Source organism: Varanus komodoensis, unplaced genomic scaffold (assembly GCF_004798865.1).
Source record: "Varanus komodoensis strain SLA01 unplaced genomic scaffold, ASM479886v1 scaffold300, whole genome shotgun sequence".
Taxonomy (NCBI): Eukaryota; Metazoa; Chordata; class Lepidosauria; order Squamata; family Varanidae; genus Varanus; species Varanus komodoensis.
In genome coordinates this window covers 61,204-72,920 of record NW_025335763.1, presented here as the reverse complement: position 1 = coordinate 72,920, position 11,717 = coordinate 61,204, and positions in this window count along the sequence as shown.

Sequence of the window (11,717 nt, the reverse complement as noted above, 5' to 3'; positions counted from 1 at the left end):
CCAGGAAGCTGCCTGGGGCATTCAATGAGGCCAAACTCATCACCTTCAGTATGCTAGTCTTTTGCAGTGTGTGGCTGTCCTTTGTGCCAGCCTACCTGAGCACCAAAGGGAGGTACATGGTGGCCGTGCAGATCTTCTCCATCTTGGCTTCCAGTGCAGGCCTCATGGGTTGCATCATCATTCCCAAATGCTACGTTATCCTACTGAAGCCACACCTGAATACAAAAGAGCATGTAACCCTGAAGCTTAAAAATGCATCTGATTCCCAGGACATAGATTTTCAAACATAAAGAACAATACAACAAAAGGTGGTCCCTGGAAGTGAATTGCTTTCACATGCCAGTCTCTATTATCTGTCTTCTCTTCAATGTGTGTAACTAAACAAAGCATGTTTAAATCATGATGAATGAACCAAGGAACTGGAACAACCCGAGGCCCCTTTCCTTTAAAGAGTTCCCCACTCATTGCATCATGATCTGGGGATTGTGTCCATGCCAAATATGTATTCAGACTGTGCATCAAATGTTCTGTTCTGCACCTGGAACTGGAGCAGGATGGCATGGGCACATCTCAACTTCCACCCATGCCCCTCCTCAGCCACCCAGGCAGCTCTGCCTCCAGGAAAGCAGCAGCTGTGGGCACAGCACACCTGACAAGATGGTGATCTGCAGTCTTACCAACAGGTGAGGACATGAATCATGAGCTCAAACCTGCCCTCATCCCACATTTCTCCCCTCCTGGCAGTGGGGGCACCCCACCAATACTAAGACTGGACATACAGGAGATACTTGTTGGGCAGGACTAGCCTCCCTTTGGTATCTTCCCAGAAGGGGAAAGCAGCTCAGCAGGCCATGAGTTGGGGAAAGGCTATTGGACAGGGGGTGCACAGCTGAAAGTGGAAGAGATATACCCCCAGGCAGGGTGGCCAGAAGAAGCTAGGTTAGTAGAACACACACACACACACACACCCAGATGAGACTCTGCTCAGAAATGCTCAGAGTGCTGAGCATGAGTGCAACACAAAGCAGAGTGCAGGGGGCTTAGAGTCTTACCACCATGGAACTGACTGGAACATAGAGCTGTGGACTGTTCCAACCTGTGAACAGGGAAAGCAAAGGAGGGCCTCTTGCACCCTGGTTGCAGCTGCAGTCTGGGTAAGTAACAACACCCCTGACAGCACATGTGCCTGGAGCGATCATCAGGCAAGCCATGGACACCCCAGACACCATGCATGGGAGCATCCTGATGGCCCACTTGGAAGGTCTAGACTGGCAGAGCCAGGCCATCAAAACAATTGCAGCAGTGCTACAGAGAGGGCATCTAGTGCAAGCCATTTTGAGCATTAAAAGTGTGTTTTGAGAAATACACAGCAATATGGTTTAATCAGTGGGAGAAGAGTGCATACAGGTCAAAGATGCATGCAACTGATGTGTCTTTGGGAAAACACACAAATATACAAAATAAAAGCTGTTATGGAATCAAGGCAGAACAACTTAGAGAAAGAATTCAAAGGACTGCGTCACCTCAGGTTTTGCTCTTTCACACATCCAGGCATGAATAAATAATCCTGAAATCTCAAATACAGTCCAGTCCAGTTTCCAAATGAGTCTATTTATTGAGGAGTCTTTGTTGATGTTTCTGCATCATCCCATTTACCAATAGATTGCTACATATAAAATACCAAGGGAGACACAATACTGTGCTGAGCCACAGCTTCCAGCTGAATAAATAAATAAATGGAAGGATATTTATTCCAGCCTATTGGAATAAACAGGATTACTGTGCAGGGTTAGGAAAGGAGTCCAGAAGTGATATCCGGAGTGTGATCCAGTTGCAGATCCTACAAGCACGGCGAACATAGGATTCTATGCAATGTTAGTTGGACTTACATTCTAGACCCATTNAAATGAATGGGGGGGTGGCTTAAAGCCCATTTATTTCAATGGGTCTACTCTACATAGGTCAAACACTCATTTATAGGTATGTGTGCATCTCATTTTTAATTGTTGCGATTATTAATATTCTAAACAAAGGGCTGTGCTGTGCTGTGGGTTTAATCCAGCACTTCCAGAGGGTACCAAAGGTTTGGTAAAAGTTGCTCTAGGTTAGACTCTGCCGTTTGGTCTCATGACATTATTCCCCACCTCTCTTCCTCTTGCAAGGAACCCAAAGCAGCTCGGGATGCCTTGAAGGGTTCTGGGAAAACTATGTTCCTGTAAAATGTTGATGCCACAGAAAGCCGCTCTGCCCAAAGTTCTCCCCAGCTAAGCCCCTTATACCCATTCATCCCAGCTATCTCCTTCTATGTTCCTTCCCTATTCCTAGTCACATAATATTCTGCATTGCATCTTCTTTCACACTAGAGACATTCAAGATGAAACTGGACAGCCGTCTGAGTGGGATGGAGTAACTTGGTGTCCTGCAACAGCAGGGGTTGGACCTGATGACCTTCTTGGCCCCTTCCAACTCAAATATTCTATGATTCTCATGGCTCCCTTCCTCCCCAGCACACCCTCTCCAAATATGGCTCATTATATATGCATTCTTCTGTGATTCCATCCTCCATATTTGTGTTCCACCTTGACACATTCATGGGCTTCCTTGGATGGATGCTATTTTTGTTATTCTTATATTTAGTTGGATTTTAACGCATTGGTTTTATTACTGTTCCAATCAAGATTTATGATTCTAAGGTACAGTGAGTCCCATTTGTCCTGGTAGAAAGGGAGAGTGCAAAACATATAAAATGAATAAATAGTGGTGTAGCTGACCTGGAGAAGGGCAGGGAGGTGAGAGAGGAGCAATTCAAATTTTCACCCAACACCGAAGTTCACTAGGTGGCTTTTCTCTCCAGTGCAAGCCTACCTCACAGGGTCATTTGAGGGTAAGATGCACAACATTTGTAGTTTCCAGTGCATTTCAAGATGATTTCTTTACCAAGGACAGTTCTTGGTTTCATCCAACATTTACATATGTGATATTGAGTTCTTCTATGAGTGAGCCAAAATCAGGAAGTTCTAAACATCATTTGGAAGCATTGGATGAAATTAAAAATGTCCATCAAGCTTGAAATGTGGTAAGAACTACAAATATTTGTGTAGTTGCTTTGTGCTATTTTGGTTTTACAGCTTATTTAAAATCTCCTTTGCTGCTCTTTGTAAGTTGGAATACAGCCTTTCTTGCCGCTTAGTATTCCTTGATATAAAATATAGGAAATGGGGCACAGAAAGACAATTCCATGATTATACATAACTAATATGTACTTTAGCACAGAGAAATATGAAAAGCAAGAGTAAAAATAATTCTTTAATAAATGCATTAAAAGCCATTTCAAAAACTTTGCACAAAACAGTGAACAAAGTACTCCTTAAAAATGAACTCAGATCTGCCTCATGTCTAATTAGGAATCCTGTTAAGATTGGCAGTGTCCATTGGAACAGTATCAAGATCTGCTTCTCTGATTGGAGATCTCTTATTTGGTGAAGGTCTCTGGAAAGTAACAGCCAAGGGGCACTGTGAATATAGGGATTCAGTCCATGATGTCCGTCTCCCATCCCTAACCACAAGATCTGAAAAGAATAGGGTTTTCTTGAGTTTAATATAGGGTTAAATTTAGGGAGAGGTTGCAAACTGCACCAACCTTTCCACTTCCCTGAGTCCAGGTCCCACTGGCCATTATCCTTCTCATTTTTTTGTCCAGCCCCACAGACCAGCCATCCTCATCTCCTAATTTTGTCCACTCGGATGGGATGGGAGAAATTCACAAGAAGAAAATTGGTCAACTCTCTTCCAGGTCTTCAGGCACATCTGCTAGTCTCAAACGTTTGGGATAAGCTGTGTTTGGATCCGAAGTACTGCTTTCTATAGCAGAGAAGAGAGAGAAGAAAGAGCAGTAAGCACTTCAGCTGGGATAATAATTAAATTTATGTGCAAATCAATATGCCATTTTTCAAAATAAATGATCTTACAAGTTCCTTGTACAGATTTCCCGTTACAGTCACAGAGCAATGCTATGCTACGGCCCTTAGACATTGGCAGCTCTGATATTGGAAAATGCCTACAAAACCTTAGAGCTGGAGATGTGCAATTGGATCTCCCCCACCCCCTTGGCAGCTGGTGCAGAAAGAGCCTCACTGGCTGCTTCTGGGTTTAGTGGGCACTCTGGGCAGGGGCTGGCCCCATCAAGGGAAGCTCTATCCTGCCAGTGCATCCTTCCCTCTTCAACCAAACACCATAGTTAGAGAGCTGAAAGAGGCTGTACAGATATATTACAGGGCAAGGGGTGGGGGCAGAGTGTCCCACTGCTTTGCACAATATTCCCACACTCCTCCAAGTTCACAAGGTTGTGAGCATCCCCATCTGACCGCACCCTTCATCATATGCGAACACTTAACTTTAAAACAACAGTCTAGGCTCACAACCGACATCATGAGTCCAGTCACGTAAAAATACTAAGCAATAATATATGATTCATTCCCTTCTTAAGTCACTTTATAGCCAATGTTCTCAAAACATAATAAAAACAAATGGAAATGCAGCCCATGACAAAGCATGTTAAAGAAATCTTAAAGAAACTAGCAGCAAAAGCAATCATTTTAAAGAGACAGAAAGCAAGAGTGGTCAAAGCATGGAAAAGAGGTGGCAGGAGGAACACTCCAAGGTACTATATGCAGGGATGAGGAGGGGCATATATTGCTTCTGGAAGTGGCCCTCTTCCCAACCAGAACTCTGTACTTCCCGACGGAGAGTGCCTGAAGTCAGCACTTTCTTCCTCAGAACTGGACGGGCACTTCCAGGTTTGGCAGTGTGCAGCAGTGGAAACAGGTGTGGGATTATTTTAGAGCAAAAGCAGGCTACCAATGTTCTCCAGGTGCTTTGGGACCACAACTTCCACAACCCGTTAGCCATGGTGACTGGGGATGATGTGAGTTGGAGTCCAAAACACCTGGAGGGTATCAGGTGGCCTACCCTCCTTTGGGGGGCCATCTTTAAACTCAGAATGCAAGTGTGAGCAGACGTCAAATGTCTCCCTCATCCCCTTTTCCCTCCTCCCATGTGGAACCCTGCTGGACATCATTAGTCCAAGACATGTTCTCTCCTAATGTAACACTAGAGGGCATCTTTCAGGCTTTTAATCAAAAACATTTATACAGGCTATAAACATTTATACAGACTACACTATAATGGAATGCAGGCTCACAGAGACACAGTGGTAACCCAGCTTTTATTAGCAGGGCTATAGAGTGCCATCTGTCCTCTTTGAGCTTCCTTGAGACCTTCACTGTGGGGAGGAGTGAGTTTTCCTGGCAACGATTTATCGCCCGTTTTGTAACACCAAGCATTTTAGGCGGCTTGGTTCTGAATGAAGATCTGACACCCAATACATTTACAACAGACCTGCTTGTGGTGCTGTTAAGTGCACAATTATCTGATATGGATCGACACACCTGCCTGGATTTTTAGACTCTCATTCGGGGTTCTGCCAAGTGCCTGCACTTCAAAACTTTCTCCTTCACTGTCCATAGCATGCTCCTACCCTCCTGTAAATATGATCAGCCTCTGCCCCCATAATTACCTTTCTTCAGCGGAAATCCAGTTAACAGGGTTTCTGGGGAAGAATCAAGAAAACAATTAAGGTACCAAAGCCATCACACTTACTAGTTTAAAAAAAACACCTTGAAAACACCTTGAAGTGACAGAATAAGCAGACGCTGAGAAGATATACATGGAAGAATTCTCAGACTCAGAATGGATACACTCATTCCTTCTGCAAACCTCAGTTATCAAACAGTCACTTGGATTTAAACAACAAATTCTGGCTAACTCAATATTAAAGATAGATATAATTTGATAAGCCACATCCTCATCATGGTATCAAGACAAGCATCACCATTTTGAGATACTACCATTTAAAAGGAAACACTCCTGCAAAGCAATCCTACATTCCAATCACACAAGGGAAGAGGCCAGCTGCTCCTATGCCAAATAGGAATTCTTCCATATATTCTGCTCCTCTCCTCCCTGAAATATTTTAGGGAGTCATCATAACAGTGCTGAAAGCAACACAGAAACTGCTCCTTAGTTGTACCCACCTCTGAAGACAGAAATGTCTCACTACTATAGGAGCTATTTTGCCTGAAGAGTGGGACAAAAATATTTAAGTACCTAATAAAATTGGAGTAAAAGAGAAAAATTCTATGAGAAATCAAAGTGAAAACAAGGAAAGAAATGTTTAAATAGCTAAGAGCAGTACAAGAGCCAGTGTGGTGTAGTGGTTAAGAGCATGGGACTGGGACTCAGGCAATCTGGGTTCTAGTCCCCGCTTGGCCATGGAGCCCACTAGGTGACTTTGGGCCAGTCACAGACTCTCAGCCCAACCTACCTCACAGGGTTGTTGTGGGGATAAGATGGAGAAGGAGAATGATGTAAGCTGCCTTGAGCCCTTTGTAGGAAAAAGGCAGGATATAACTCGGAAAAAAAAAAAGAGCAAGTCTTTCCCTCCGCAAGGCCCCTAAGATACAGTGGACCAAACATAGGGTTGTTTCCAAAAGTCCTTTGTTTCAGGCCATGGAATCCTATTTGTTACCTGGACTTTTGAGCAGACCAGGGCTCCACTTAGCACCAAGTGCCCTTTAGAAAGACAAATCATTGTTAAAGGGATACCTCAAGAGTTCTCCTGAAATCCAGCTGGATCTTTTCCCCATTTCCAAAGCTTATATACTCTAGATCAGCAGAAAGGGCTTTTTGGGCAAAGGAAAGACGACAACTCGCCAGTCACAGAAAGAGTGGAGAAATATGTCAACAGAAGACTGTGTCATCCTGTCTACATGACACCAATTCCACCTTCTAGTCCCCCTTCTGCGAGAACAACCTCTCACAACTCTGTGTTTCCTCATTTCTGACATTAAAAAGCACAGACCCACCCAGGATAAGTGCTGCAAACCTTACAAAGGGGAAAGGTGGGCCAGGTCCTTCCCAAGCAAAGCAGGTCAACCTGTTTCTAGGCTCTGTCCCTTCGGACTGCTGCATTAGAGGGGTCAACAATGTGCTGTGTTGGAACACAAAAATAGCTACACACAGAAAGCTCAGGCAAAAAAGCCACACTAGAATCCACCTCCTCAACATGCATGTTTTCTGTGCAAAGAGCCGGGGGTATTTTTGGAGGAGTGTTGAGACTTATGAACCTCCACCAGCAGTCCAGAGTGGTTCAGACCAGTGGGCCGGCTTCCTCACCAACTTTGCCCAGAAAAGGGTGCTCTGAAGGGCACACTTGCCCTCTCTCATGATCCCAGACAGTTTTCCAACCTACCTCTTCATATTAAAGCAGCGACAGGAGCCTTTTTCCTAGCAAAGCCCTCATTACCCCAGTCAAATCCTTACTGGGGATCACAGGGGAGTGGGAAGGGCCACAGCCAAATGTTTTAAATTTTAAATCACATTTGCATCCAACTGTTCTCTTTTCCCAGCTTGTGCGCACCTTGGAGTTGAGGGAATGGCATAAATCATGCCAGAAACTCAGAGGCGGCCAGTCAGGGGCATGGCTTGGGGAGAACACAGAGGTCCAGATCCAAGGCCTGGAGGTCTGTGTTCAATCCAGCAGCTGGAGGTCCTCTACTCCTCTATTAAACAATCCAGTCTATCACAATGTCACCAGCCAGTTCTCAGAATGGCACTGAAGGAGGGATACTGAATAAGCACTTGGTTTTGACCAAAGTGGAACACTTGCCACAGTGAACCAGAGCAGCCTTTCAAGCGAAACTCAGAGCTTCCCAATTAACTTAGCCCTGCAGGCATTTTGAAACCAAGCCGCTGCTGCTCCTGATTTCAGAGCACCATAAAAGGCAGCAATAAGGATCTAACAACAGTCCTTCCAGTACCTTCAAATTCTTCCATGGCATTCTGCAGAAAGGTATTAAAATCACGCAATCCCCAGATTTCCCCTTTTATCGCTGGTGGAAAAACCACTGGGTTCAGAAATTTCTTCTTCTTCCTACACCTACACAGAAAAGGACATTTATCAGCCATCCTTGTAATAAAAAAATCCAACAAAAGCAGTGAGGAACGCATACAATTTAGCCTAGACAGCAAGCAGGATTAAATATCATTTTCATACCTCTGACCCATAGATGGTTTCATGCCTGGTGGCCAGAACTTCACTTCAGAGGGCCAAAACTAGTGCTTTGGATTTGACTCTGCCCCATTCCTGCAACGACTATTCCTTTGGTCATTTCCCAGTTTACACTTTCCTCCACATTCTGAAAGGTTGAAATGTGTCTCCAAATGCTCACTGACTGGCAGAACCAGAGTGAAAGGAAAGTCTGATCCTGCACCACACATACATAAAATGTGAGAAGAACCAAGCAAGGTAAGGTGGAAACCAAAAACCAAGAAATGGAGTAGTGAAGCATTCCAGTATTTGGTGGGAGCAAAGTAGGGCAGAGTGGAATGGGACATTCTCTGTCAGACAAACGTTAAGTGCTTTACTCTGGAAATGGCAAAATGGAGTGGCTCTGATATTGAGGCAAGATGCAGCACAGGGAGTAAAGGGGATATCATGCAAAATCTGACTAAATCATATCAATCAGGATCCTTAGGAAACCCAACAACATAACCATCATTCAATTCTATGCTCCAACACAAGATGCTAAAGAAGAAATTGAAAACTTTTATGCAGGTATTCAGGAGGAATTTGATAATACTCCAACTCAAGAGATGCAGATAATCCTAAGTGACTGGAAAACAGATGTAGGAAACAAAGAAGAGCCCAAATTTGTAGGAGAATTTGGTTTATGAGTCAGAAACAAGTCAGGAGAATGACTCACAGAATTATGTGAAACCAACCACATTTTAATTACAAATACATACTTGGAAGACATCAGATCACCCAACTGTACACATGGACATCAATAGATGGTCAATAATCTAGAAGTCAATGTGATTGATTATTACATAATTGAAAGTAAGAGATGGAAAAGCTGTATTCACACTGCCAGAACAAGATCAAGAGCAAATTGTGGAAGTAAGCATACACTATTAATTTAAAAAAAAATCAGAGTAAAGCAGAAAAAGATAACAGAAGCACAGTGCCAAAATGCAATTTAAATAATATTCCTGAAGAATATAAAGTCAACTCGGATTTACTCTTAATTGTAAATTGCCAGAAGTGGTGCTTTCTCTTGACAAGCGCATACAAGGAAACAATATTAGACGCTGGAAGATGCTTTTTCTCCAGAGAAATGTGTTATCCTTTTTGCTATTAACAAGGAATGAACTAGTTTAGGATCAACTAGTTCATGATCAACTAAGATTTAATGGGATATTTAATATTCCCTAAGAGAATCTGCACTGAATTTTCAACCAAATTCTAATTCATACTTTATGAATTTCATTCATACAGTAATGAAATAATAAATCTGCCCTCCAAGCTATAAACACCATGAAATTCCCTTTGCATCTTCCAACACATGTCCGGGTCATAATTGCACATCATATTTGTCACCGTAAAGAGATTCTTCAGATTCCTTTTGCACATTGGTCCTCAGACAAGGACCAATCTTGGTTCTCCCAGGTTCCAATTTTGACCTGTGGTCCACTTACCTTTCCAAGGTGCTTCCAGCATCCTAGAAAAAAGAAAGGAGGAGGAACTCAGTGCCTGCCAGAGGCCATGCTAAAGGCATCCCCAAGTCCTCAAGGGGAGGACATGATGATCCCCTCTTGGGGGTCTAGCCTGAGTCAAAAATTATCCACACTCTGGCTGTAGAATTTATTTTAATTAATTTATCAGAAAAGACAAGTACATCATTTTTGACGTAATCTCCTTGCTTTTCAATACACTTTGTTCATCTGTTAATAAGCTTTCATATTCCCTCCTTAAAAATGTTTTAGACTGAGCTGTGAGCCACGAATGCACCACTGTCTTCACTTCTTCAGAAGTGAATCTTTGTCCTCATAGGGCTGCTTTCAAGGGACCAAACAGGTGAAAGTCTGTCATGGATTATTTCATAGGCAGAGCCAAGGCTGATTTGCAAAGGGGTGGCCACATAATCCACCGTTACTCATCCATCCGACAGAATCATTGATGTGTATGCTCAAAGTTGTCATCAGCCATGAACAGGTGTCCATTTCCTTCTTGATGGCTAACACTTGTGTGACCTTCCTTGAACTTCGCTATCCATTCATACACACTTCTTCAGGACAAAACACTTTCTCCATACTGCACATAAAGTCTTTGATACATAACGGCACCAGGTACACCCCAAGACCACAAAAAACTAATCACCACACACTGTTCTTCTTTTGTGCAAATCACAAGTGGGGCATCCCTTTTTGCTCACAATACAGTTACAAACAAACTGATGTAACACTTTCATACCTGCACAGCAGTGACTGGGGAGACAGTAGCCTTGAATGGAAAGTGCTGATAAGACAGTGCAGCCAACAGAAGTTTTAATATAATTGGAGTGTGGATAATTTTTGACTCCCCCTCATCAAACTACAGACTGGGAGAAAATGTCACCGAAACATGTAGTCAAGGGGATTATTTATGAATGGGACATTTTGAACAAAGCTGTGGCTACAACCCCCCTCCTCTAGCCTTTTAAACTGAATCCTTCCCAGAGCACATGTACCCCGAAAGTGGGTTTTCATGCAACAGCTTCACAATCACCCAGAAGCAGGTTCAGCTGACAGTGGGCCATCTGCAATCATGCAAAGCCCGCCAAGGAGTGACTCAGCCAAGCAGAGGTCTCCACCCAGTCCCTGTGGTCGGATTCCGCTTGCATGGAATAATGCAAGACTTGTATTTCACCTGTATTTCTACATGGCTGGTGATTGTAGCATAAAACATTCTTCTAGCTATGCCCACTCTGGTTTTTCTCCACACTGAACATCTGCCCCACCACTCAGCCATGGCATGCCACCCACTTAACTTGCAGGGTAAGCCTCAGTGCAAAGCATACAAGAGCAGTGACCAGGAACTTTCGTGTCATTTTGACAGGGGCTTCATGGGGCAAACAGGCAGCTGTCCCATCCAGCTCCTCCCTGGTGCTTCACTAATATCTGAATGCAGTAAAGCTGATTCAGCCACTGATGGATGGGGGATGAGAATGGGGTGGGGGGAACCCACCAAGGACAAGCAAACAGCAGCAAATAATGAGTTCGTTATTACATGTGCATTGAAAACTCAACTGATTTCTAAATCTGAAGCTTGACGGTCATTCCTAACTTGTCCCCTTGACACTTACGGAGACAGAAAGGCATAGCCCCAGCAGGAACAGGTAGTTATGGCCAGCACTTGCCAAGGGCCTATACCAGTGGTGACGAACCTATGGCACGCATGTCGCAGCAGGCAGGCAGAACCTTCTCTGCTCACATGCGAGCCAAGTCACCCCAGCATCACCCTGGCAGCCAAGCATTGGATAACAGCCAGGCAACGACATCACGAGCCGCGACTCATTAACTGCGACTCGTCCGAGCTTTCGCATGGCCTGTCAGTGAGCTGTGAAGGGACTGGCTGTGAGTTTTAATACATTTATTTTTATTTACACAAGATTTTAGCTTTGAGTTTTCTTATGAAAAATTGAAATTTAATATCTAAGATTTAGCAAAGAGATGTTCTAATTAAGAGACTGAGATTCTTTTAATGATGTGCTGCACCCCCGGCATATTTGAGCCAAGGTGTGACAAATTATCAGCATGCATACAACAGCAAAGATTAC